The sequence below is a fragment of the Balaenoptera physalus genome (genome assembly GCF_965194825.1).
Source record: "Balaenoptera physalus genome assembly, chromosome: 19".
Classification (NCBI taxonomy): domain Eukaryota; kingdom Metazoa; phylum Chordata; class Mammalia; order Artiodactyla; family Balaenopteridae; genus Balaenoptera; species Balaenoptera physalus.
In genome coordinates, this window is record NC_138900.1 from 5154062 (window position 1) to 5181833 (window position 27772).

General features: G+C 41.4%; 3 protein-coding genes and 1 pseudogene across 6 annotated transcripts in view; 2 read left to right on the forward strand and 2 right to left on the reverse strand.

Moving 5' to 3' along the window:
- Positions 1 to 27772, reverse strand: part of LOC309648134 (zinc finger protein 610-like) — a 412471-nt gene that overhangs the window by 202656 nt on the left and 182043 nt on the right. The gene's annotated exons all lie outside the window — the stretch shown is intronic.
- The window catches only part of LOC309648189 (uncharacterized protein), a 284457-nt gene that overhangs the window by 184426 nt on the left and 72259 nt on the right, over positions 1 to 27772 (reverse strand). The window lies entirely within an intron of this gene.
- LOC309648190 (uncharacterized protein) overlaps positions 3049 to 27772 on the forward strand; it is a 79795-nt gene continuing 55071 nt past the window's right edge. Inside the window, exon 1 of one of the 3 annotated variants that reach the window (XM_082436564.1) lies at positions 3049 to 3087. The gene's annotated coding sequence lies outside the window, so the exon portion shown is untranslated. Of the gene's footprint in view, positions 3088 to 4635; positions 5723 to 27772 lie in introns of those variants that run through there. The other 2 variants (XM_082436565.1, XM_082436567.1) reach the window with 2 other exon arrangements.
- Positions 3217 to 27682, forward strand: LOC309648255 (outer mitochondrial transmembrane helix translocase-like; annotated as a pseudogene). The gene is made up of 3 exons (XR_014268677.1): positions 3217 to 4629; positions 6106 to 6195; positions 24446 to 27682. The product of XR_014268677.1 is annotated as an outer mitochondrial transmembrane helix translocase-like (transcript).

Here is a 27772-nt window from a genome sequence, read left to right on the forward strand (position 1 = left end):
TTTGCGTAATTTGCTATTTGTATTTTTATGTATGTGGTAGGTTTGTTACGTTTCTTGACCTTGGAGAAGTGGCCTTGGTAGAAGATGTCCTGTGCTTCTCAGCAGTGTACTCCCCCTCATGTCACCCAAGGGCCAGGAGGCATGTGGTCCCAGGGTAGTGTCTGGACTGTATCTGTGGACTGTGTCTGCAGGTTGTATGACTGTAGTTTTCTTGCTTCTGGTGTCTGTGCCCTGGTTGGTGAGGCTGGTCTAGAGGCTTCTGTCTGTCCACTGTTGGTTGGACCTGGATCTTGGCCCTTTGGTGGGCAGGTTTATGTCTAGGGGCATGTGGAGAGGTGGCTGCCTCAGGAAGCCTTTAGGCAGCCTGTCTGCTGATGGGTGGGGCTGTGTCACCTGAGACGATTGGTAGTTTTTGTTTTTTTTGGTTCATTCTCTTTTTGTATTTTCCATTGAGAGATTTTTATATGTGGAACTGTCCTTACGTTTCAATAATATATTCCCTTTAGTCATGGTTTGTAAACTTTTAATGTGATTTTGATTTTAGTTTACTATTTTTTTGTTTTTGTTTTTATTTTATTTTTAGCTGTGCAACAAGGAATGCGGTATCTTAGTTCCATGACCAGGGATGGAACCCGCGTCCCCTGCAGTGGAAGCGCAGGGCCCTACCCACTGGGTGGCCAGGGAATTCCCTGAGTTTACCATTGTTTTATTGATGATTTTTTGCGTCATTATTTGCTGTGTGGTTTTCTTGTAGTGTCACCGTCTGACTTTGTATTAGAGTAATTCTGGACTCAGAGTTTGGAACTGTTCCCTTTTCTTCAATATATTGGGGAAGAGTTAAAGGAAGGGAGGTCTTAATTGTTTTTAAATGTTGGGTAGCGTTCTGCAGTGAAGCTCTCTGACTTTCCTTTGTTGTATGATTTTTGAATAGTGATTCAGTCTCCTTACAATGTGTAGGTTTGTTCGGATTTTAAATTTTTTCATGATTCTATCTTGGTAGATTTGTTTCTCTAGGAATTTATCTATTTTAGGTTAGCCAATATTTTTAAAAAATTATTTTTGGCTGAGTTGTGTCTTTGTTGCTGCAGGCGGGCTTTCTCTAGTTGCAGCGAGTGGGGACTCCTCTTCGTTTTAGTGTGCGGGCTTCTCACTGCGGTGGCTTCTCTTGTTGCGGAGCACGGGCTCTAGGGGCACAGGCTTCAGTAGTTGTGGCACATGGGCTCAGTAGTTGTGGCTTGTGGGCTCTAGAGCGCAGGCCAGTAGTTGTGGCACACGGGCTTAGTTACTCCTTGGCATGTTGGATCTTCCGGGACCAGGGATCAAACCTGTGTCCCCTGCATTGGCAGGCGGATTCTTAACCACCGCACCACCAGGGAAGTCCCTAGGTTAGCCAATATTTAGACATAGACTTGTCTAAGTATTTTCTTCTAAATTAAAAAAAAATTTTTTTGTAGGGTCAGTTGTAATCTTTTATAATGTCCCCTCTTTCATTTCTGATTCAGTAATTTGAGTCTTCTCTCTTTTTTAAATCTAGATAAGGATTTGTCCATTTTGTTCTATTTTTCAAAGAACTGTTGTGTTGTCTTTTTCTGTAGTTTTATTCTCTTTCATTTGTCTAATCCTTTTTCCTACCTTGTGCTAGCTTAGGCATATTTTGTTCTTCTAAGATCTTTTTACTTTGTTCTTTTTCAAAAAAAGGAATTTTTTATTCACAATGTAAATTCACAAGGGAATTCATCACAAGTGTGGAATAGGATAAGTATTTTAAAGAGCAATGCAGTTCTCATCAACAGAAAAGAATTTTTTCCCCCTATTTCGCTTTTTCTTTAGTTTGCACCCATAATTTCATATAGATAAAATAAACACTGTCATAATCTTTTCACAGTATATATAACTTCATTATGCTCTACACCTTAAACTTATAGAGTGATGTATGTCATTGTATAAAGAGTTGTTTATACAACTCATGTTACTGTGTAAATAGTTGGTTTTAAAAAGGCAAATAATTAAAACACGTTGGACAAAACAAAGAATAATGCAGTGTATAACAATTTAAAAATACGTATTGCTGTTTTTAAGGCAATGGTTAGTGACCTAAGTGATCACACGCCTTAGTCCTCCAGGCTCAGACTCCAGGTCCTGTCCCTGAGTTTCTGAAACTGAGTAGTATGTTGAATTTGACCTTCTGCATTAATAGGGAATAGAACCGGAAAAGCTGTTTTATAGGGTGTTGGTAGGAAATATATCATTGTACCCAGAGAGAGTTTTGTATTTGTAATACAGAGACTAGTCCCATTTCTTTTTTAAAAAATTTATTTATTTTGGGCTGTGTCGGGTCTTAGTTGCGGCATACGGGATCTTCGTTGCCACACACAGGCTTCTCTCTAGTTGTGGCCCGCGGGTTCCATGGTGGGTGGGTTCTGTAGTTTGTGGCTCTCGGGCTCTAGTTGAGCCGCGCCAGCTCAGTAGTTGTGGAGTGCGGGCTTAGTTGCCCCACAGGATGTGGGATCTTAGTTCCCTGACCAGGGACCGAACCTGTGTCCTTGCATTGCAAGGCGGATTCTTTACCACTGGACCACCAGGGAAGTCACCCTATTCTTATTTCTTAAAGTTACTTAAATTAATTCCCATTTAGGAAATGTTCCTGGATCCAACCAATGATCTATGTCAACCCCTCCCTCTGCTCCAGGAGACTCCGGTTTCCAGACCACTGAATTGCTTCCGCCTCACTAGCAGGAAGTCAGAACAACCTGAGGGCAAAAATAGCTTTTTATTTAAACTCTTTTAGTCTTAAGAGGAAACATCTTGGCTTCGGACGTAATTGGCTCACACAGCCGTAACCTTTTACCTGCAAACTCTTGCGGACAGTAACTTAAACCGGCCAAGGTACTGGAAGCACCAACCCCTCTCTGCTCCCAGTTCCTCCCTCCGGCGCTCAGTGAGCACACCTGGGTGCTCTTTTCGCCCCGCCCCTCACCGGTAGGGCCCCGCCCAGGCCCCGCCCCGGAAGCCCCGCCTCTAACTCCAGAAGCCCATTCCTAAGGACCCGGAAGCGGAGAGCGCGGAGCCAAGGTCACGGAGCGGAGCGTAAGTGTGCGCGGTACCGCTCTACCCCGTCCTCGGGGTGTGGGAGTTTCTAGGGACTTTAAGTCCCAGCACCCGGCCCTCCGCCCCGGTAAATCCAGACGTCGCCCTTACGGGTCGGGTATTTTTTCCCTGGGTTTGAAGTCTCGCTGAGGCCGGTCCCTGCCCTTGACTCTTCTGCCTCTGGTCCACGTAGACACCGCTTTTCGCAACATTTTCCTGCTTATAACGTGTTACTTTCCCGGCCTCCCTTGTGAACTTCTCTTCCCCGAGGTGGATGCGCGCCCCGCAGCCTGGCCCTCTCGGCCCCTGGAGGGCAGCGCCGGCCGCCCCGCTCCCGGAGAGCCCGCGTCCTCTCCCCGGTCCTGGGGTTCTGGAGAGCCCGCCCCTCTCCGGAGACCCCCTCCCTCCCTCCCCGCCGCTCTGTCCTCGCGTCTCCTCAGGGGGGTCCTTCAGCTCCCCCGGCCTCCCCTTCGTAGTCAGCCCTTCCCCTCACCCCGCGTAGGGGGACGTGACCTGTGCCAGACGCGGGAACACCCAGTGTAGTTCCTTCCCCAATGCCACCCCGCTAGAAAATATTCCCTTCTGGTAGGTGGGCATTTTATACGTGAGTGAATGGAATCAGGAAAAGCAGAGACAGAGAGGCTGAGATCGAAGTAGAAAAACTGAGGAGAAAAGAATGAGGGAGAACCAGTGGGAACATAGAGGGTGGCTGAAGGACGTGCAGAGAGATAGTAAAATGAAAGTGATTAAGTCTTGAAAGTAGCAGGTGAAGATAATGGAGAAAGAAATTAAGCCGGATCTGCAGAGATTGCAGGGCAGCCTAAGGAAGGGGACCTGGATCAGCCTTAGAAGGGGATAACAGTGGAGAGTCACTTCACACAGAGTAAGGGGAGATGATAAAAGCGTTGGAACCTTGGCCTTCACAGCATCACGGTGCCGGGAGAAAAACCGGACAAAGGGTGACAATAAGAGCAGAGGAAGAGAGAGCAGGAAGGAAGCACAGCCACTTGGGGCGCCCGAGAGTGGGGAGGAAGGGAGAGTAACAGACAGAAGGGGTGTGACTGGAGGCATGGTGTAACCGCAGAGATGGGGGAAGAAAGAAATACATAGAGATTTAGGACAGTCATACGGGTTGAGGAGAACGGGTTGCAGAGTGGGGCAGGCCAGGTGTGAGGGAGGAAATGGAGAGGAGGGCAGGAAAGGGAAAGTAGAGGAAAAGAAAAAGAGAAACAAAGGCAGAAATGAAATAGGGAGACAGAGAAACAGAATAAAATGGAAACACCTAATAGTGCAGGTGGAGGGGGAAAGTGGATCCAGATGGGTGGTGAGTTGTTTGGATGTGGATAATTATGTTGTGATAAGATTGATTTGAGTCTTTAGAATCTAATGTATTTAACATTTGTTTAAATTATACAGGTGAGGATGAGAATGGCACAACTCCTGTCTATAAGGCCTGTGCATTTTGTAATTATTTGTATCAGAAGAAAACTTCCATTGGCAAACCCTGTTGAGCAGAGAGGCAGTGACTTGATTCACTAAGATGTGGGTCACCCCCTTCCCTTTTCCTGGTGTGGGTTAGAGCTCAGGGGAGAGAAGTGGGGCAAGAAAAGACTGACTCCGTCACTACATGGTGCCTTTTAAAGGAACATTGAAAGTGTGTTTTGGAATGGATTTACTTCTTTTCTTTTTTTTTAAACTTTTGGGTTTGTTTGTTTGTTTATTTGTTTATTTATTTATTTATGGCTGTATTGGGTCTTCGTTTCTGTGCGAGGGCTTTCTCTAGGTGTGGCAAGCGGGGGCCACTCTTCATCGCGGTGCACGGCCCTCTCATTATCGCGGCCTCTCCTGTTGCGGAGCACAGGCTCCAGACGCGCAGGCTCAGTAGTTGTGGCTCAGGGGCCTAGTTGCTCCGTGGCACATGGGATCTTCCCAGACCAGGGCCCGAACCCGTGTCCCCTGCATTGGCAGGCAGATTCTCAACCACTGTGCCGCCAGGGGAGCCCACTTCTTTTCTTTTTGTTTCTTTACATTTAATTATTTTGTAGCTTGAAATAAATCTTAGTTCATTCAATTTCTTTGTTCCTCTGAATAATTTTTAACTTCTGAAAGAAGCTTTGCTGGCCTCCAATATTCTATACATGTCATTCATTGCGTCTTTAAGAAGGAGCTATGTAATTTCCGTATTTAGGGGATTTTCCTGTTTTCTTTACGCTTTCTGTTTGTCGTTTTATTTCATTGTGGTTAGAGAAGATACTTTTTTTTTTTTTTTTTTTTTTGGTCTTGTCGGATCATAGTTCCCTGACCAGGGATCGAACCTGTGCCCTTGGCAGTGATCGTGTGGAGTCCTAACCACTGGACCTACCATCAGAGAATTACCATATCCTCAGTTTTGTTTTTTTCAAAACTTTGACACCAGTCTTTTAGATTAAAAACAATAAACAAATTATTGCTTTTTAAAATTTGTTTCAAATTTATCCCTGGCCTGAGTGACTTAGTGACTCTGAGTCCCCCCATTCCTGAGGGCTGAGTTCTGGGCTGAAGCTGAGGGGGCTCTGCTCTGTGTGGGGATGGATCAGGGCTGGTCTGTGACCTGAAGGGGATCGTCGGGTCCAGCTGAGGTGCCCGCTGCTGCTGTGTACGTGAGGGCCTCACCAGGAGGGGAGAGTGACTTGTTTTTTTGTTTGTTTTATTTTTGTTTGGTTTTGGCCTTGTCACACGGTTTTCGGGATCTCAGTTCCGTGACCAGGGATTGAACCTGGGCCACAGCAGTGAGAGCCCAGAATCCTAACCACTAGGCCACCAGGGAAGTCCCAGGGAAGCGTGATCTGAAGGAAAGCGTGGGAAACTTCACCTATTGGTCTCTGTGTGGGAGTTTACTGTCCTGAGTCCCTCCTGGGACAGTGGGCAGCAGGGGACTGTCTGTTCCACATGCTGAGGTCTTCCCTGTGTGTGTGGTGGTGACTCAGGAAGGGGGTGTGTTGATTCTAAGCATTAAACAGCATCTTTCCAGCTTTCAAGATTGACTGCTAAAGAATCATGTTGCCTAAGGAGTATGCCCGGAAGAGGAGGACGAGGAAAGAACTGGAGTTTGGAATGGCTCTTTCTCAGGTAAAGTCATATTCTCAGTTGATTATTTCATCTTATTTCTTGAAATGCCATTCTTTGGACTCACTAATCTCTGACTCTGAAGTATCCTGCCTGACACCTGTACATCACAGTCACCCAGGGCCTTCCCTCAGGGCCTGTCATCTTCACTTAGATCCCATCTCCCCATGACCCAGTGACCTGGAACTTGTGAAGAGGCTCCACTGGGTGTAGTCCTGGGCAGGGCTTCACACCCTTGGATGGGTCAATGCTGTTGGGCACCAGGGACTGTAGAGGGGCCCATCTGAATGCACTGTCCTCTCTCTACAAAACAGAATGAAGAAGCTACACGTGGAAGGCAGGTATTAATATGCAGAAATGCCTGGTACGTTCTGCAAGAGACCAATAAGGAGAAATTTGTTCCGAGTTTTTATAATACATTCTCAGCCAAATAACTGTGTCACTGATTTCAACATCTTCATGATTGGGAATGGAATGGAAAGTTCAGAAATAGACATCAGTGATAAGAGGGTGTTTTATTCCATTATCCATTTTAAACTATGAAATCAACCTAAATTGTTGAGATTTGGAAGTCCTTGGAATCAGTTTCGATACCTCCATTCTTCAGTTTTTTGTCTTTTCACTGTGTTGGTTGCGTCCTTTGACACATAGAAGGTTTTACCTTTGATGTAGGTAAGGTTTCAGCTTCATTCTTTTGCAGGGAGGTATCCAGTTTCCCAGCAGCATTTGTTATTGAGACTGTCTTATTTTCATTTTGTAGTCTTAGCACCTTTATGAATACATTTTACATATATGCAAAGGATTATTTCTGAGCATTCTCTTGTGTTCATTTGGTTTATGTATCTGTGTCTATACCAGTACCACACAATCTCTATTGCTTTGTGATATGTTTTGAAATCTAAAAAAGGGAGGTCTCCATCTTTCTTCTTACTCAAGAGACTTCGGTCTATTTGCGGTTTTTTGAAATTCTCTATGACTTTTAGCATGATTTTTTCTGTTTCTTCAAAAATTGCCATGGGAATTTTGATAATCATTCCATTGAATCTGTAGCACACTTTGGGTAGCTGGGATACTTTAAGAGTATCCATGAATATGGGATGACTTTCTATTTATTTGTATCTTTTTAAATTTCTTTTAACACTGTTAAGTAGTTTTTAGTGTACACTTCTTTCACCTTCTTGGTGAATTTATTCCTGAATATTGATATTTCATTTGTTTTTAATGCTATAATAAATAAGATTGTTTTCTAATTTTCCTTTGATACTGTTCATTGTGTATAGAAATGCAACTGAAAGTTTTTGCATGTTGATTTTGTATCCTGCAATTTTTCAAAACATGTATTTTGATGTAGCAGTTTTCTTGTCAAAAGGTTATGGCTTCTTCATATCAAACCTTGTCTAGGAAAGAAGATAATTTTACTTCTTTTTCAATTTGGATTACTTTGATTTCTTTTTCTTGTCTAATTGCTCTGGCTAGGGGTTTCAGTACTTTGTTGAAGAGTAGTGCAGAAAGTATGCATCCTTGCCTTCCTCCTGATCTCAGAGGAAAAGCTTTCAGTCTTTCACGTTTGAGTATGACTTTAGCTGTGCTCTTTTCATAAATGGTGTTTATTATGTTGAGATAATTACTGTTTCTACTTTGTTGAGTGTTTGTCTCTCTCTCTTTTTTTTTTAATATTTATGTTTATTTATTTATTTGGCTGCACTGTGTCTTAGTGGTGGATCCCGATCTTCCATCTTCGCTGTGGCATGGGGGATCTAGTTCCCTGACCAGGGATTGAACCCAGGCCCCCTGTATTGGGAGCGCGGAGTTGTAGCCACTGGACTTGGGCCACCAGGGAAGTCCCAAGTGTTTATATCTTGAAAGTTTGTTGCGTTTTGTCAAATGCTTTTTTCTGCAGTAATTGAGATGATCCTTTGTGACATTTTTTCCTTTATTTTGTTAATGTGGTGTACCACATAGTTGATTTTTGTATGTTGAGTCCTCCTTACCCCTTATAGTGATATAAATAAAATCCACTTGATTGTGATGTCAGATCTTTTTAATGTGGTGTTGAATTTGGTTTACTGGTGTTTTGTTATAGATTTTGTATCAATATTCATCGGAGATATTGATTTCTAGTTTTCCTTTCTTCTGTTTTTGTCTGGGTTTGGTATCAGAATCATGCTGGCTCCATACAATGAGTTTGTGAGTGTTCCCTCTTCAACTCTAACATTTTTAGCAAGATTAGTGGTAATTCTTTTGTAAATGTTTGGTAGAACTGGGTCCTGGGTTTTTTTTGTTTGTTTGAAGTTTTTGATTACTGCTTGAATGTCTTTAGTTATAATTGGGTTCAAATTTTTTTTATGTCTTAAAGATTGAGATTTAGTAGGTTATATGTTTCTAAGAATTTACCTGTATCTTCTCCATTCTATAATTTGTAGGCATTATTGTTCATAGTACTCTTATAATCCTTTAAAAAATTTCTTTGACATTATTTGCAATCTCTCCACTTTAGTATCTGTTTTCAGTTATTTGAATCTTTTTTCTTAGTCCAGCTAAGTGTTTTTCCATTGAATTTTTCGAAATGCCCACGCTACTTTGCTTTTATATTTTTCTGCTTTGTATTTTGTTTATCTCTGGTCTAATCTTTATGATTTACCTCTTTCCTTTTGCTAAATATGGGTTCAGTTTGGTTTTTTTCCCCTACTTCATAGAGGTATAAAAATAGATTTCTGGTTTGAGATCTTTTCTTTTTCTTATTTTAAGCATTTAGACTTCCTTTTTAGTACTGCCTTCATTGTGTGTTAAAAATTTTGGTATGTTGTGTTTTCATTTTCAGCCCAATATTTAAAAGTTCCCTTGTGATTTGTTCTTTGACCCACTGGTGCTTTAAGAATGAGTTGTTTAGGGAATTCCCTGGCAATGCAGTGGTTAGGGCTCCACACTTTCACTGCTGAGGGCCTGGGTTTGATCCCTGGTTGGGAAACTAAGATCTCACAAGTGGCGTGGTGTAGCCAAAAAGGAAAGAATGAATGAATGAATGAATGAATGAATAAAATATTTCAACTTAAAAAAAAAAAAGAATGAGTTGTTTAATTTCCACAATTTGGGGAATTTTCTTTTTTCCTCTGCTGTTTATTTTTAGTTTTATTTTATTATGATAGAGAACATACTTTTTATGATCTCAATCTCTTACCATTATTAAGATTTGCTTTTTGGCCTAACACATGGTCTGTCGTGGAGAATGTTCCATGTGTGCTTGAGAAGCATGTTTCTGCTGCTCTTGTTGGGTGGAGTGATCTGTACATGTCTGTTATGTCCACTTGGTCTACAATGTTGTTCAAGTCCTCTGTTTCCTTGTTGATATTCTCTTTGGTTCCATCCGTAAGTAAACATGAGCCATTGAAGTCTCATACTATTCTTGTGCTGTTTCTCTCTTCATTTCTGTTAACGTTTGCTTCCGTTTTCTTGGAGATCTAATGTTATATTTGTATATTGTTTTTGTTTTATCTTTTTGATAAATTGACCGTTTTATCATTATATAATGTTTTTTGTCTTTTTATTTTTTCTGGTATTATGGAGTCACCCCTGCTCTCTTTAGGATGGAATATCTTTTCCATCCTTTCACTTTTCACCTTTCCATGTCTTTAGATGTGTGAACGTTCACAGTTTTAACTCTCTGATATGCTCTCTCTGTGGCTCTCGCTCTTGCTCTCTGTTTTCCTCCTGTTACTTCCTGTAGTGGTCCCTGCTCAGGAAACCTGTACCGTGGTGAAAGGCAGGAACCCTGGGCAGCCCCCTTCACTGCACTGTACCTTCAGAGGGAATGCATCAAGTATTTCCTTTTCATCATGACGTTTGTTTGAAATGTGTTTTTTAATAATTTTTTCCACCTTCTTTTTTTCCTGATTTTTAATTCTCCAAGAAGTTTATAACTTCGCTGTTGTGATAAACTTTTTCTTAATCTGTGAAAATAATGTAGAATACTACTATTCTAATTTTGAATCGATTTTTTAAAAATTAATTAGTTTATTTATGGCTGCATTGGGTCTTTGTTGCTGCATGTGGGCTTTCTCTAGTTGCGGCGAGCAGGGGCTACTCTTTGTTGCTGTGCACGGGTTTCTCATTGCAGTGGCTTCTCTTGTTGCGGAGCACGGGCTCTAGGTGCGTGGGCTTCAGTAGTTGTGGCATGCGGGCTCAGTAGCTGTGGCTTGCGGGCTCTAGAGCGCAGACTCAGTAGTTGTGGCTCATGGGCTTAGTTGCTCCGCGGCATGTGGGATCTTCCCGGACCAGGGCTCGAACCTGTGTCCCCTCCGTTGGCAGGCAGATTCTCAACCATTGCGCCACCAGGGAAGTCCTGAATCAATGTTTATTATTAGAAAAAAGAAGGAAACTCTTGGCCTGTTGTTAATGCCCAAGTATGTAAATTTTAGTGGCTGAAGTTGTATTTATATTTTTGAATATAGTTATTTTATTGAGATTGGAGTTAAAGTATTGGGTTTTTTTTCATGATCATACCATTTTTCTTTTAGTAGCCTATTATGGAATCATGTTGACAAACTAAATTCAGTACAGTTGATACATTCTCATTGTCTGAAAGATGCTGAAATACCCATGAATAAAAGGGTGATTAAAAAATTGAAAATATGTCAGGAAACAACTATCATTTCAGTAATTTAGTGTGGACATGTGTGTGCATAAGTTCATGGATGTGAACGGCGTCCCTGGTTTAGATAAACAACATGATTTTAAAACTATGTATTACACCTTTTGTAGTCGAAATTATATCTTCAATATATTCAGTGGCCTTGAATTTTTTCTATGCTATCATGTTAATGGTTTAAATTGTAGTAAGATTACTAAAATTTTTAATATATGTGTGTGTGTGCCCACATTTATAATGGCCTTTCATGCTTTTCTTTGTTCACCTTGGACTTTTATCAAGTTTTCTCAGGTATCCCTCTGTCAATGTCCTTTTAATGCTCTCTGTTACTTATCTGTTTGATTTTTAAGTTTCAGTTTCAGAGCCCAACCCTCTGAGTTTAGGTGCTTGCTGTGTCATTTGTTAACTTCTTGACCTGAGTCAAGTTTCTCAGAGGGTCTCTGACACAGTTTTTTCTTCTGTAAGATGGGAACAGATCTTTCTCTAATGAGCTATTACGTTGATGATACGTTCATACCCATAAAGCACTTTATAGAGTAACGTTTAGATTAATATTACAGTAATTTAGAGCAATAAGAAGTATTCCAGGGACTTTCCTGGTGGTCCAGTGCTTAAGAATCCGCCTTCCAATGCAAGGGATGTGGGCTCGATCCCAGGTTGGGAAACTAAGATCCCGCATGCCACAAGACAACTGAGCCCCTGCGCCACAACTAGAGAGAATCCCGTGCACTGCCACGAAGAGCCCATGTGCCGCAATGAAACATCCTTCATGCCACAACAAAGATCCCACTTGCTGCAACTAAGACCCGACGCAGACAAATAAATAAAATAAATTAATTAAAAAAGAAAAGAAGTATTCCCAAACTTTTAATCATTGTTATCATCATCATAATTGAAGATTTTGACTTTTCTCTAGAGCCATTGTGGACTTTGTCTCTCTTAAGACGCCACTCAGACTGCAGCTCATCAAGATATTGACTTTCCGTTACTGTGTAGAACATAATATCAAACGCATCTGGATAGACAACCCATTGTTGAGTTTTATTTATAGGTGTTTCATGGATTTTCCACAAAGATGAAAAACCCTTAGTAATTGGAAGATATCATAATCTCTTATGAAAAAGCATACGAAGTTAAAATTAGAGACACATAATGTCTCCCAATACTTCTACATGGACCTGGTAGCACATACACTTCAACCAAGTCAATCCTTCCTTACCCCTTACTCCTCTTTTCCTTTTGTATGAAGATATGAACTCTCCTCATGGCCCCTTGGTGAAAATATATATTTTCATTTCAGGAATGGTTGACTTTTGAGGATGTGGCTATCAGATTCTCTCAGGAGGAGTGGGAATGCCTGGACCCTGCTCAGAGGGCCTTGTACAGGGACGTGATGGTGGAGACCTACAGGAACCTGCTCTCCCTGGGTGAGGGTAACTTCCCTCCACAGCTGGGATTTGCCTTTGCATCTTCCCCTCTGGGCCTCTTGGGAGGCCCTGTTTCCTTTGGTCTGAAAAGCCTGTGGACTCAGACATGAAGTGCCATCACGCGTTTAAACTGACCCTTTCTTCGGATGACCTGTCCATTTCAGGTTGCATCAGGAGTTGTCCCAGAGCTTAATTATGTATAAAGCTCAATGGCAAACTTTAAACAAATACCCAGTTTCCCATTTTCTGCCTTTTGGCTTTTGACTTAGTGTTTCTAGGAAGAGAGCTCAATGTCTGTATATTATATACTGTTCCCGATGCATTTAGAAGGAGGCAGTGGATGAATTTGTGAAATATTTTTCCTGACCCACCTGTAATGTCCTCACTGCTTAGTTGAAGAGCTGTGATTTTCGGAAAACCGTAGCACTTTACATTTTTTGTTCCGATAATCAGGAATTTCTGATTTTGATCTGAATATTGTCTCCCTTTTGGAGCAAGAAAAAGAGCCCAGGACTGTGGTGAGTGATGTGAAAATACCCAAAATCCAAATGGGTGGGAATGTGTGAACACAGATGGGATCTCATAAGATCAGAGAGGGAGCCACAACATTAATAGTGTTTGGGAAACTTTTCTCACGGTGGAGAGTTTTTTTGGGAGAACAGAAGTTCATTTACTGAAAAGTCTCAGAGGATATTTTTCATCTCCTGGAGTTATCACCCTGTCCTTCATCATGTAAAATGTTTTATTTTACCCTGCAGTGGTGCTGCAGCTTCTACAGAGACAAAGGCAAGGTCTTTATCATGATCCACAACACTCATCATATGGCTTTTGTGAACTGGTTTTTGCTTGACTTTGAGGAGGATGATGAGGGCTGTTTGATCGGGGTCTCTTGCCCCTTCATGTCTCCTTCTGGTCTTGATTCCCCTGGATGCTCAGTTCTTAGTCCACATAGATCAGAGCTGATGCCTCTGGAGTCCCACCCCTGAGCCCATCCCGGTTTGATCAGAGTTGCTGTACTTGGAAGAAGTAATCAGAAGATGTGGAAAAACTGGCTGCTCTGTATTCCACGTGGCCCCTCAGCACCTGCCGTAGCTGTCTCAGGTCCTCTTTGCTGGTTTAGATCCCTCAGCCGTTTCTTCTGTTCAGGGGTGTGTGGAATAGCTAGGTGCATTGGATCTTCTGTGCTTGTACTTAGGAAAACTGTAAGGACAGTGGATGGAGAGATCCTCTTTTTGATCCTAAATGCTACAAGGAGACCAGTGGTGAATTTGTCAGGCTCTTAGCTTGGCATCTATGGGTTGAGCACATGGTCCCATCTCAAGATCCTTTAATGTCTGACCCTCACACGTTGCATTGTTTTTTGCTCCTGTACTGCTCTCCTTGGTCTTGGAATGTCGACTCTTCCTGATTTTACATTCTGCTTAGTTTGTATGATTTTATCTCTTAAATTCCTTTGCAGTATAGTCCTAAGGTCTGAAATTTTATCCGGTTTCTTTGTTCTGATAATGTACCCATGTGTAATAGGGAACTTGTGGTGGATTCTCCATGGAGTGTGTTTACTGGTTACCAGAAAATATTTAATGGAGACACTTTCCCTCATATGTTGTAATATTTTCCTCCTCCGTTCAAAGTTACCACTTGAAGCTACTCATTGGAGTGGTCAGCACGTTTTGGGACATGAGGTAGAAAGTATCACGAGAGCCTGTCTGATAAGTGTTTCCAGGTTTTTTTCTGGCTTTGGGGGCTGTCACAAAAGTCTGTCTCAAGGGCACTATGTCAATGTTGTTCACATATACCAGCGATCATACATTTTAGTCTCTGTAAATGGTGTAGAAGTTTATCCCAGGATGCTAAATATGAACTAATCTGTTGTTGATGCCACATTTTTCTTTGCCTGTGTGCCATTGTTCCTTTACCTCAACAGCTAATTTTGAAGAATCTTAACGAGAGAGCTTATGAAGTGGAATGATACTTTCAGTGATGAAGCACCATTTGTTTTCTTTAAGACAATGGTACTTTCATTTTGTATATTCATATGCATTATACATGATTCTTATTTCTATTTATTATCAAGTTCATACATTTTGTGTTAATCTTTGTGTTTTTGTTTTTATGTTTGCAATGTGTGGGTTGGTTGATGGGGGAAGGCCCCCCCCCTGCCGCCACCATGGTAGAATTGATCAGTCCCTTTTAGAGTTCTTTATGTATTCTAGATGTTAATCTGTTATCAAATATATAATTTGCAAATATTTTCTCTTATACCATAGAGTCTTTTCACTTAGAACATGCTTTAATTCACAGTATTTTATAATTTTGATATAGTCCAATTTATCTGTTTTTCTTTCGTGGCCTGTGTTTTTTGGTGTTATCTGATAAGTCCTTGGTGAATCCAATGTCAAGAAACATTCCTTGTATGATTACTTCTAGTAGTTTCATACACTTGGGAGTTAGGTTTAGCTTTTTGAACCATCTTGAGTTAATTTTTTTCTGTCGTGTAAGACAGTGGTGCAACTAAATACTTTTGTTAGTGGGTTTCCAGTTTTCCCAGCACCTTTTGTTCAGTAGACTGCCCTTCTCCCATTGAATGGTCCTGACACCCTTGTGGAACATCAGTTTAGCATATACACAAGTTTTTTTTTCTGATGTCTCTGTTCTGTTTCAAGGATCCCTCTCTCTATCTTGATGCCAGTACCACATTGTTTTGGTAAGTTTAGCTTTGGAAGAAGTTTTGAAATCAGTGTGAGACCTTCAACTTTGTTTTTTTTTCAAGCTTATTTTTGTTATTCAGGGTTTCTGGGGATTCCATATGAATCATTGGATGGATTTTTCTGTTTCTTTGGGAAAAAGCTATTGGGATTTCACTAGGGGATAATTTGATGTGTTGACCAGTTTGTGTAGTATTGGCATCTGGACAGTATTGACTTTCAGTCTATGGACTTGAGATTCCTTTGCATTTATTTGTGTCTTTTATAAGCTTTTTCAGTGGCCTTTTTTTTTTTTTTAATATTTATTTAATTATTTGGCTGCGCCAGGTCTTAGTTGCACCACTAGGGATCTTTAGTTGCAGCATGCAGGATCTTTTAGTAGCAGGACTCTTTAGCTGCAGCATGTGAACTCTTAGTTGCGGCATGTGGGGTCTAGTTCCCTGACTAGAGATGAGCCCCGGGCCCCCTGCATTGGAAACGCAGATCCTTAGCCACTGGACCACCAGGGAAGTCCTTCAGCAGTCTTTTTAATTTGCAGTGTACAAATCTTTCCTGTCATGTGTAACATTATGTCTAAGTATTTTATTTTATTATTTGATGTTATTGTAAATAGAATTGTTTTCTCAATTTCTGTTTTGATTGTTCATTTTTAAGGTTTAGAAACCAAATTGATTTTTGCATGTTGACTTGGTGTCTTGTAAGTTTATTGCAGTCTTTCATTATTTCTAGCAGTTTTTTTTTTTTTTTTTTAACAGAATCTTCAGGATTTTCTACATGTTATATAATGTCAGAGATAATTTTGCTTCCTCTCGCTATTGGGATCCCTATTATCTCTTTTTTCTGCGTCTGTGTTCTTTCTAGGACTTCGGGTATTATGTTTTTAGAAATACTGAGAGCAGGTATCCTCGTCTTGTTCCTGATCTTAGAGGAAAAGCTTTCATTCTTTCACCATTAAGTATGATGAGAGCTCTGAGGAGCTACTCCACTGAAGCATGGCTTTCATCATAGTCCTCTACCTTTTCTGAACAGAGAACATATTCAAACATAATGAGGTTGAACCCAAGTTTGTGTGCTCAGTGAGGCCAAACAAACTGAAACGTTGGAGTTTGGAGCAGAGAATGGTTTATTAATCAAAGAGGCGCCAGCCCGGAAGATGGTAGACCTAAGCTTGCCTCAAATGCATCTTGCGGGTTTGTCCAGGGTGTAAGATTTTTGGAGAGAAAAGGAGAGAGGGGAGGGGAGTGTCTGTGATCCCAGCTTCCCTGTAAGATCTCAGCTGCAGACTTTGGGCACCACGTTGTGCCATCTTCCTGATTATTCTGTAGGTTCCTGCAAAGCAAACTCCTAATCACAGTCTTCTGATCCCTTAACTTCCTTCTGGGAGAAAGCAAAAGCAATAGTTGTGACATTTTATTATTTACTTAGAACCAATGTGATGGCTTAAGAATTTTACTTCTCACTTGGCCCTCTGACTGTCATCAATTTTTTCAGTCCTCTTGGGGCAGCTGGCTGAAGCCACAGTTTGGGCTCATAGATCAAGGTATCAGTTTAAGTTACCAGTCATGGGAAGGGTTATGTTGGGCTTGCTTTTCCTTTCTTTCTGCATTCCCTCCTTCCCCTAATGAGTATCTGCTTGAATCTGCTCTTTGGAACTCAGGGAAGATCCAGGAGACAGAAGCCTTTTTCTACCAAGAGGAATCACGGCACTTGGAAAGGCTTTTGTATCTAGGAGGGCCCTGCTGGGTCCCATTTGTTTCAATCCCCCGTTTTCTTTGATACTGCTCAGTCTTGAGGGGAACAGGTGTGGGAAGATGAGAAATGGAATAAAATTTTGGATAGAGAGGTTAATCAAACTCAGCAGGGAAACACAGATTTAGGGAGACTCACTTTTACAATCATGATCTCCTACTCTACTAGACTGTTTATTCAGTTTCTTTGTATCTGTACATGTGTGTACAGAAGAAACTAATTCTTCTCCTTTAGATGGCCTTTTCCTGTTTTTTTTTCTTCTGATTTTTGCTAAGAACATTCTTGTGCAATCTCCTGGAATATTATGTGTCAACATGGTAAAAGGGATGTCGGAATCAAACCGATTGGAAATAGGCTTGGATTAAATGTTCAAGAGAAACTGCAGATATTTAAAACTGATGGGATATTTTATGAATGTAATGAAGTTGAGAGATCTAGCAACAGTAGTTCCTCATTTTCACCATCTTTCAATACAGACACAAGATCAGAAAGCACTCAGGGAAAGACCTCACAAATGTAATGAGTGTGGCAAAACCTTTCTTCAGGGATCACACCTCATTAGACATAGGATCATCCACACAAGAGAGAAATTACATAAATGTGAGGTATGTGGCAGAGTCTTTAGTCATAATGCAACGCTTGCAACCCATCAGAGAATTCATACTGTGGAGCAACCTTACAAATGTAATGAGTGTGACTAAACCTTTCTTCAGGGATCTCACCTCATTAGACATTAGATCATCCACACAAGAGAGAAATTACGTAAATGTGAGGTATGTGGCAGAGTCTTTAGTCATAATTCAAAGTTCACAACCCATCAGAGAATTCATACTGTGGAGCAGTCTTACAAATGTAATGAGTGTGGCAAAACTTTAATAGCTCATACCTCAGGAGACATCAGATCATTCATACAGGAAAAAGTGTATATAAATATGATGTTTGTGGCAAACTCTTTAGTCAAAACTCACACCTTGCTGCTCATTGGAGGGTTCATACTGGAGAGAAACCGTATCAGTGTAATGACTGTGGCAAGGTTTTTAGTCAGTATGGAACCCTTGAAAGTCTTCAGAGAGTTCATACTGGAGAGAAACCTTACGAATGTAATGAATGTGGTAAGGCCTTTAGTCAAAAACCATATCTTCAAGTTCATTGGCGTATACATACTGGAGAGAAACCTTTCAAATGTAATGAGTGTGGCAAGTTCTTCAGTCTAAAATCACACCTTACAAGTCATCAAAATTCACATCTTACAGGTCATCAGAGAGTACATAACGTAGAGAAAGCTTTCAGATGTAATGAGTGTGGCAAGGCCTTTAGTGTAAAGGGAACCCTTTTAAGTTATCAGAGAATTCATAGTGGAGAGAAACCTTACAAATGTAATGAATGTGGTAAGGCCTTTCGACAAAAGTCACATCTTCGAATTCATTGGAGAATTCATACTAGAGAGAAACCTTTCAAATGTAATGAATGTGGCAAGTTCTTTAGTCGAAATTCATATAAGTCATCAGGGAGTACATATTGTAGAGAAAGCTTTCAAATGTAATGAGTGTGGCAAGGCCTTTAGTGTAAAGGGAGCCCTTTTAAGGCATGAGAGAGTTCATACTGGAGAGAAACCTTACAGATGTGATGAGTGTGGAAAGGCCTTTTGTCGAAAATCACATCTTCGACTTCATTGGAGAATACATACTGGAGAGAAACCTTTCAAATGTAATGAGCGTGGCAAGTTTTTCAGTAGAAATTCACACCTTACAAGTCATCAAAATACACACCTTAGAATTCATCAGACAGTACATATTGTAGTGAAACCTTTCAAATGTAATGAATGTGGCAAGGCTTTTTGTCAAAATTCACACCTTCGAGTTCATTGGAGAATTCATACTGGAGAGAAACCATACAAATGTAATGAATGTGGCAAGGTGTTTAGTCGGAAATCAAACCTTGCAGTTCATAAGAGAATTCATACTGGAGAGAAACCTTTCAAATGTAATGAGTGTGGCAAGGCCTATAGTGTAAAGGGAAACCTTTTAAGTCATCAGAGAGTTCATACTGGAGAGAAACCTTACAAATGTAATGAATGAGGCGAGGCCTTTAGTCGAAAATCACATCTTTGAGTGCATTGGAGAATACATACTGGAGAGAAACCACACAAAGCAATATGATTTGCTAAGTCTCATTTTTGAAGATCAAAAATGTAGAACAATGAGAATTTATGTTGAAGAGCGAACTTTCAAATGTAATGGATGTTGTAAATTTTTACATCAAGTATGCACACCTTTGGTGTTGAGAGCATTCATACAGGTCAAAATGTATACACATGGAAGCTCTTTGAAATAGTGTGTCCGTATGGTTCACCCAAGAACACATATTTGGGAGAATTCTTAAAAATGTAAGGCATCTGGTGAATATTTTGAGCAATTCTTACAACAGAACATACACTAGAGAATGCATACTAGGAATAAATCTTTACCGCTTTGAGATATTACATACAGCAGAACCATGACAAGTCACCAGCTGTTAAAACTTACGACATGATGTGTATATTTGAGGAAGAAGGACATGTATGGAAATGGCCCATTGTCTTCAGTGTATAAAATATTCAATTTGATTTTTCTTGAAAAGCATACATTACTATTTGTGCCTTTCAATCTGAAGTTTGAAGTAATAGGGAAGAACAGGGACTTCCCTAGCGGGCCAGTGGTTAAGACTCCATGCTTCCAATGCAGCAGGTGTGGGTTTGATCCCTGCTTGGGGAACTAAGATCTCAAATGCTGCACGGTGCGGCAAAAAACAAAAAAAAAGAGAATGAAGTAATAGAGAAGAAGAAATCTGATTCCATATTGGACTTGTTTCTTTTACTTTAACCTTTGTATTCTATTGCTTTTGGTAGAAGTCAGTCACTAAAGGGATGTCGCCTGTATGCTTAAATTATATATAGTGGGCCATCTCTGGGTACACTGCCACCCTTGTAATGAGTGTTAATGTAAAATACCTTTGGTTAGCTCCCAGGAAGCGTCCTGACCAGGCCCACCTGTGAATGGCTTCAGGAAGGAAGAAATTAACATACCCCTTCCAGAGTGTCACCAAAAAATAGATCCGAAAAAAAAAAAAAAAAAAAAAAAATAGATCCGTGCATCTAAGAAAAAAATGGAAAATTTTATTTGAGCCAAAATAGAGGATTGTATCCTGGGAAGAGCATCTCAGAAAGCTCTGAGAACTGTTCTGCCTGTTAGAAATCAAAGCACAGTTATATAATTTTTGTGAGACAGACAGCTATACATCAAATGACATATTTTTGACAGTTCACATAATCCAGGTCTAAGCCTCATCGTGGTGGGTCATGTGAACCTTTACAAGGTCAAGAAGGAATGTTATCTTTTAAGGAGTTGCCTTGTTTTATTTTATAAATTTATTTATTTATTTATTTATTTGGCTGTGTTGGGTCTTTGTTTCTGTGTGAGGGCTTTCTCTAGTTGTGGCGAGCGGGGACCACTCTTCATAGCGGTGCGGGGGCCTCTCACTATCGCGGCCTCTCGTTGCAGAGCACAGGCTCCAGGCGTGCAGGCTCAGTAGTTGTGGCTCACGGGCCCAGTTGCTCTGCGGCATGTGGGATCTTCCCAGACCAGGGCTCGAACCCGTGTCCCCTGCATCGGCAGGCAGATTCTCAACCACTGCGCCACGAGGGAAGCCCAGGTGTTGCCTTGTTGATGCTAGGAGAATGTGTCTTTATGGTTGAGTATTTATTCCCGCTGATGGGTCAGGTTTGGTTGATGTATCAGGCAAATACACAATGCACAGTGGGGGCAGAGAGGAAGCCAAAAGGCAGAGAAGAATTTATGTAAATTTTTCTTGTCTTGCCATAAAGTATAAATTTTATTTCACGGCAGCCTGACCTGAAGCAGGACTTTGCTCTCTCCCCTTTCAGTGTCAAAGAAGCCTGAATTCTGACTCAGGAAAGATGATTCTTTGGGACAGTTGTTGACTATCTTCTCTGTCTGCTGGTTCTCCGAATAAAGTTGTCATTCCTTGTCCCAGCAGCTAGTCTCTCGATGTATTGGCCTGCAGCAAGCAGTAAGAGCTTCGCATTGGAAACGTGGTGATCTTATGCCTTCATTCCAGGCCTTGATGACAGTCTCTGGGAAGGAATCAATAAGATGAAGGGCCCAACTTCATTAGTTGTGGTTCATGCGCATCCATGTTCCCTGGAAAAACAAGGCCCCTGAATTATTGAATTCGATAGTGTGTGAATTAGCGTCAGGGAGGGCCAGAGCATAGTGTAAGACTGTGACTTGACTCATCATGATTATTGTATTCAGGATGCCCTTCCATAGATAGCCCACTGTGTGTTATAGGGCAGAATGCTTTACCAACTGACCATGAACAAGGCAGGAAGAACATCAAGCGACTGGGTTTTATTTGTTTTTGTTTTTAGTTTTTAAATTTTTGGGCCTTGCCGCACAGCATGGGGGATCTTAGTTCCCCAGCCAGGAATGGAACCTGTGCCCCCTCTAGTGGAAGTACTGGTAGCAGGCGCCTTAACCACTGGACCGCCAGGGAAGTCCCTGGGCTTTGTTTTACCTGAGAGGAGAGTGACAGGTTACCGGGGACTGTTTATCCAGTAGCAATAATGCAGGGGTAAACTTGGTCACTTTCTCCACTGAGTGGCAATAGTAGTTGTATTTATCTATGTTTAAAGGAAAATTAGTCTTATTGTCGGAAATTGAAGAGAGAAATATTCTGGAGAGGAACATTTAATGAAAATATTCAGAATAGTGTGTGTATGTATATGATTCACACTTAACTCTTGCCGTTACATTTTGCTGCTGTTTTATTCAGAATGTATCATTAGTCTCCTGTTTTAACTAATAAAATAATCAACTTTGTCACAACACTGGATGTATGTTATTCCTTTTTCCAACAGTTTTATTCCGTCTCGGTACTTTATAGCAGAAGCTAGCAATGCACCGTTAGTATCTCAGGGGTGAAAGCATCTATAACAATCTTTCCAATACGGGATCAAACAACATACAAGTCGGAGATTATATACTCGTAATTTCTACTTGAGTTATTCTCTCCACGCTCTATTGCAGAATATTCAGATGACTATAATGCAAATCGTATAGCAGTGCCTTTCAGACTCTTGACTTCAATTAGTGTACAACAGTTCAACCAAGGAAACGGAAAGATCTAATTGGCTTTATTGAATGCTTCATGAATTGGACAGTATCGCACCTAGTAAATAAAGAGGTGCTCCATGGAGCTGGACAAAGTGGAAGAGCCCATGATGTTGAGCATATTTTCAGGTGCTTGCTTTTTTTTTTTTTTAATTTATTTTATTTTTGGCTGCGTTGGGTCTTTGTTGGTGCACGCGGGCTTTCTCTAGTTGTGGCGAGTGGGAGCTACTCTTTGTTGCGGTGCGCGGTCTTCTCATTGCAGTGGCTTCTCTTGTTGTGGAGCGCGGGCTCTAGGCGCGTACACTTCAGTAGTTGTGGCACATGGGCTTCGTTGCTCCGTGGCATGTGGGATCTTCCTGGACCAGGGCTCGAACCCCTGTACCCTACCTTGGCAGGCAGACTCTTAACCACTGTGCCACCATGGAAGCCCTTAGGTGCTTTCTGAATGTGTATCTATGACAGATTTTTGGTTTGTGCTTACTGCGAAGTTTTTATATGGATATAGAACTCTGCACTTCCTATACTTAGGTGACTCTTTCTTTTCCCTTGTTAGGGAATTTTTCAGTTATCGTCTCTTCAGATATTTTCTCAGGCCCTCTCTCTCTCTTCTCCTTCTGGATCCCCTATAATGTGAATATTGGCACACTTGCTGTTGTCCCAGAGGTCTCATAAGCTGTCCTCCTTTCTTTTCATTCTTTTTTCTTTTTTCTGTTCGGGGGTGGTGATTTCCACTACTCTGTCTTCCAGCTCACTGACCATTCATCTGCCTCATTTAGTCTACTGTTGATTCCTTCTAGTCTTTTGTTTTTTTTCTTTACATTTCAGTTGTTGTATTCTTCAGTTCTGTTGGATTGTTATACTTTCTAAGTCTTTGTTAAAAACTTTTCATTTCTTGCTCTGTGCATCCATTCTCCTTCTGATGTCTTTGATCATCTTTATGGTCATTACTCTGGGCTTTTCCTTTGGTAGATTGCATATCTTCATGTAACTAAGTTCTTCTGGGGTTTTATCTTCTTCCTTTGTCTGAACCATAATCCTCTGTCGCCTCATTCTGTCTACATTGCTATTTGTATTTTTATGTATGTGGTAGGTTAGCTGCGCTTCTCATCCTTGGAGAGATGAGAAAGTGTCGCCCACTTTAGGCGACATCCTTTGCGTCCCAGCAGTGCACTCCCCTCTTGTAAGCCAAGGGTCAGGGGCCAACTGGTCCCAGGGTTGTGTCTGGCCTGTGTTTGCAGGTTCTGTCTGTAGACTGCAGGACTTAAGGTTTTTTGCTTCTCGCGTGTGCCCCATGGTGGGTGAGGCTGGTCTCGAGGCTTGTGCTTGCCCACTGGTGGGTGGAGCTGGGTCTTGGCCCTCTGGTGGGCAGGGCCAGGTGTAGATGCATGTGTAGAGATGGCTGTGGGCTCAGGATTCCTTTAGGCAACCTGTCGGCTGTGGTTGGGGCTGTGTCCTCACCCAGTTTCTTGTTTAGCTTGAGCAGTCCCAGCACTGGAGCCTACAGGCTGTTGGATGGTGCTGGGTCTTGGTGCTGACATGTAAGCCTCCTGGAGAGCTCATGCAGATGAATGCTCCCCGAGATGTCTGCCACCAGTGTTTATGTCCCCCGTGTGAGCCACAGACGCCTCCCCAGTAGACCATGTAAGACTAGCAGATAGGTCTGGCCCATGCTTCTATTCTATTACTGCTTTTGCCTTTTGTCTCTGTATGTGGGCCTTTTAAGAGTGAGGTATTGGGCTTCCCTGGTGGCCCAATGGTTAAGAATCCACCTGCCAATGCAAGGGACACGGGTTCAAGCCCTGGTCTGGGAAGATCCCACATGCCGTGGAGCAACTAAGCCCGTGCACCACAACTACTGAGCCTGTGATCTAGAGCCTGTGAGCCACAGCTACTGAGCCCGCATGCCACAACTACTGAAGCCCGTGCACCTAGAGCCTGTGCTCCGCAACAAGAGAAGCCACAGCAATGAGAAGTCCGTGCATTGCAACGAAAACCCAATGCAGCCAAAAGTAAATAAATAAATTTTTTTTTTTAAAAAATGAGGTATCTGTGAGGGAGTGAGTCGCGGGTTCCCACAGGGCTTTGTGGGAGGCGTGAAGGGTCCGGCTGAGGTCCTTTGCGGACCAGATTGGATCTGGGAAGCCAAGCTCGAAAGGTCACCTCCCTTTCCTCTCACACCCCACCTTAGTGCCACCCCCCAGCTTCCCGCAGCCCTTGATATCCATTGGATTAACCTCCAAGGGCGTCCCAGTCCTCACCTTGGTGTGCACCTGGCCTAGGCCCTTAGGTCTCTGTTAGTACTGCCCCTATGAGTTAGGCCATTTCCAGGGAAAGTTTAGGTAGTCGGCTTGCTGCAGGGGCATGGGGTTGTCCTGGGTGACCTCAGAACCAGGGTCCTAGGTGACGGTGGCCAGAATGAGCCAGGTCTGATTGTTGCACAGGCACTGGTACGACCTAGTGCAAAAATGGAGGTGGTTCTTCAAGCCTAAGCACCCTTTCGCAGAGGATGGTGGTGTTAACAATTGCGTGTTCTTTATGCGACTGTTAACAATCAAGATGGAACATGCTGAAGCCTTTTCTCGTCCCCTGAGTCGGAATGATGTTGGTTTAATTTTCTGTTTGATGATATTTGATGCAATAACATACTTTACAATCGAATGGATGATGGATGCAGTTGATCCAATCAGAAAGCAAAAGCTCTGAAACAGGCAGAAAAATTAATGAAGCCAATTGGCCTGAAAAATGAGAAGCTTTCAGAATATGAAATGTGTATTGCTGCTCATCAACTAGACCGTCTGAACACGTATGTTACTTGGAGTGATATAGGAAGTTTAAATGATGTCATTACGGATCTGAAAGATACAGTCATCTTACCTATCAAAAAGAAACATTTGTTTGAAAATTCCAAGCTTCTGCAGCCTCCAAAAGGTGTTTTTCTCTTTGCGCCTCCATGCTGTGGTAGAACATTGATTACCAAGGCTACAGCCAAAAAAGCAGGTTGTTGTTTTCTTAACCTTCAGCCTTCAACACTGACCGGTAAGTGGTATGGAGAATCTCAGAAACTAGCTGCTGCTGTTTTCTCCCTTGCCATGAAGCCACAGTCTTCCATCATCTTTACAGATGAAATTGACTCCTTTCTACGAAAACGTTCAAGTTCTGACCACGAAGCTACAGCCGTGATGATAGCTCAGTTGCTCAGTTGATGAGTCTTTGGGATGGATTGGGTACTGATCACAGGTGCCAGGTCATAGGGATGAGAGCTACGAATCATCCTCAGGATTTTGACTCAGATGTAATTGGAAGAATGCCTATGAGATTTCATGTCAACCAGCCTGTTCTAAGACAAACCTCAATGTGGGAGTTGGCTACCGGGGATGCATCCAAAAAGATATTGCTGTGATTTATGTATCCTGACATATTTTTGAAAATAATGTGTAATCTGCTGTTTTTTAATGTTGTCCTAAAATTCTTGATTCTATCCCATGCTTTGATGGTGGTATGGAGTTCATCCATGTAAAGTGATTTTCTTTGTCCTTGTTCTATCAGTTACTGAGAGAGATGTATCAAAATCTCAAGGTATAATTGTGGATTTGTGTATTGGTCCTTTCAGTTCTATGAGTTGTTGCTTCACAGATTTTGCTGCTGTTCTTTTGTGCGTATACACTTAGGATTGTGTGGTCTTCATGGTAGATTGGCCCTTTTTTCATTATGTCATTTGCTATTACCCGTGGTAATTTTATTTTCTTTGAACTTTATTTTATCTGCTATTAAGAAGACACTCCTCTTTCTTTTCAGTTCATGTTTACATGGTATAACTTTTTGATTCTGTTGACATTGTGAGTGAGATAAATCTTTGTTGTGTGAAGCTGTTCCATGCATTGTAGGATGTTTACCAACATCACTGGACTGTACACACTAGACACAAGAAACACTACTCCAGTTGTGACACTAAAAGGTGTGTCCAGATTTTTGCAAATGTTTCTGGGAGTAGTGTGATCTCCCCTGGATATCCTTTCAGTAACAGAAAAGATAGTAGTATGGCATTTTGTTTTCAGCTTCCCTTGATGTAATATTACAATCAAGACCTGACATTATGAATGAACAAGCTGTTTTCCAAGCAAGAGGGATCTCATGAGACCATTATGAGATCCTCATTGGTGATGGAAGTTGTATTCGTATAGACATTTTTTTGTTTTCGTTTCAGTTGGAACTGAGGTGAATGTATTTTGTGTGTGAACAAAGTAAAGACAACTTTCTTTTATTTATTTTTTTATTGAAGTATAGTTGATTTACCATGTTTCAGATGTACCAGAAAGTGATTCACTTATGTATATTTTTTTCTGATTCTTTCCCATTATAGTTTATTACAAGATATTGAATATTGTTCCCTGTGCTACACAATAGTTCCTTGTCGATTATCTATTTTATATATAGAGTGTGTATATGTTAATCTCACATTCCTAATTTATCCCTCCCCTCGTTTCCCCTTTGGTAACCATAAGTTTGTTTTTACTGTCTCTAAGTCTATTTCCGTTTTATAAATGAGTTCACTTGTATCATTATTTCAGACTCCACATATAAGTGATATCATATGGTATTTGTCTTTCTCCATGTGACTTACTTCAAACTTACTTTCAAACTTAGTATGAAAATCTCTAGGTCCATCCATGTTGCTGCAAATGGCATTCTCTCATTGTCTTTTATGGCTGAGTAATATCACGCTGTATACATGTGTATACCACATCTTCTTTATCCATTCATCTGTTGATGGACATTTAGGTTGCTTTTGTGTCTTGGCTACTGTAAATAGTGTCGTGATGCACATTGGAGTATATATGTCTTTTTGAAGTAGAGTTTTCATTTTTCTGGATATATGCACAGGAGTGGGATTGCTGGATCATATGGTAACTCTATTTTTAGTTTTTTAAGGAATCTCAATACTGTTCTCCGAAGTGGCTGCACCAATTTACATTCCCACCAACAGTGTACAAGGGTTCCTGTTTCTCCACACCCTCTCCAGCATTTATTATTTGTAGACGTTTTAATGATAGCTATTCTGACCGGGGTGAGGTGGTACCTCGTAGTTTTTATTTGCATTTCTCTAATAATTAGTGATGTTGAGCATCATTTCATGTGCCTTTTGGCCATGTGTATGTCTTCTTTGGAGAGATGTTTATTCAGGTCTTCTGCCCATTTTTTGATTGGGTTGTTTGGTTTTTTGATATTGAGCTATATAAGCCATTGTATATTTTGGAAATTAATCCCTTGTTGGTTGTCTCATTTGCAAATATTTTCTCCCATTCTGTAGGTTGTTCTTTCATTTTGTTTATGGTTTCCTTTGCTTTGCAAAAGCTTTTAAGTCTCATTAGGTCCCATATTTTTGCTTCTGTTTCCATTACTCTAGGAGAAGGATTCGGTATATCTTTCTATCTGTTTGTGTCATCTTTGATTTCTTTCATCAGTATCTTTTTTTTTTTTAATTTTTATTTATTTATTTATTTATTTATTCATTCATTTATGGCTGTGTTGGGTCTTCATTTCTGTGCGAGGGCTTTCTCTAGTTGCGGCGAGTGGGGGCCACTCTTCATCGCGGTGCGCGGGCCTCTCACTGTAGCGGCCTCTGTTGTTGCGGAGCACAGGCTCCAGACGCGCAGGCTCAGCAATTGTGGCTCACGGGCCTAGTTGCTCCGCAGCATGTGGGATCCTCCCAGACCAGGACTCGAACCCGTGTCCCCTGCATTGTCAGGCAGATTCTCAACCACTGCGCCACCAGGGAAGCCCTCATCAGTATCTTATAATTTTCTGAATACAGGTCTTTTGCCTCCTTAGGTAGGTTTATTCTTAGGTATTTTATTCTTTTTAGTGCGATGGTAAATGGGATTG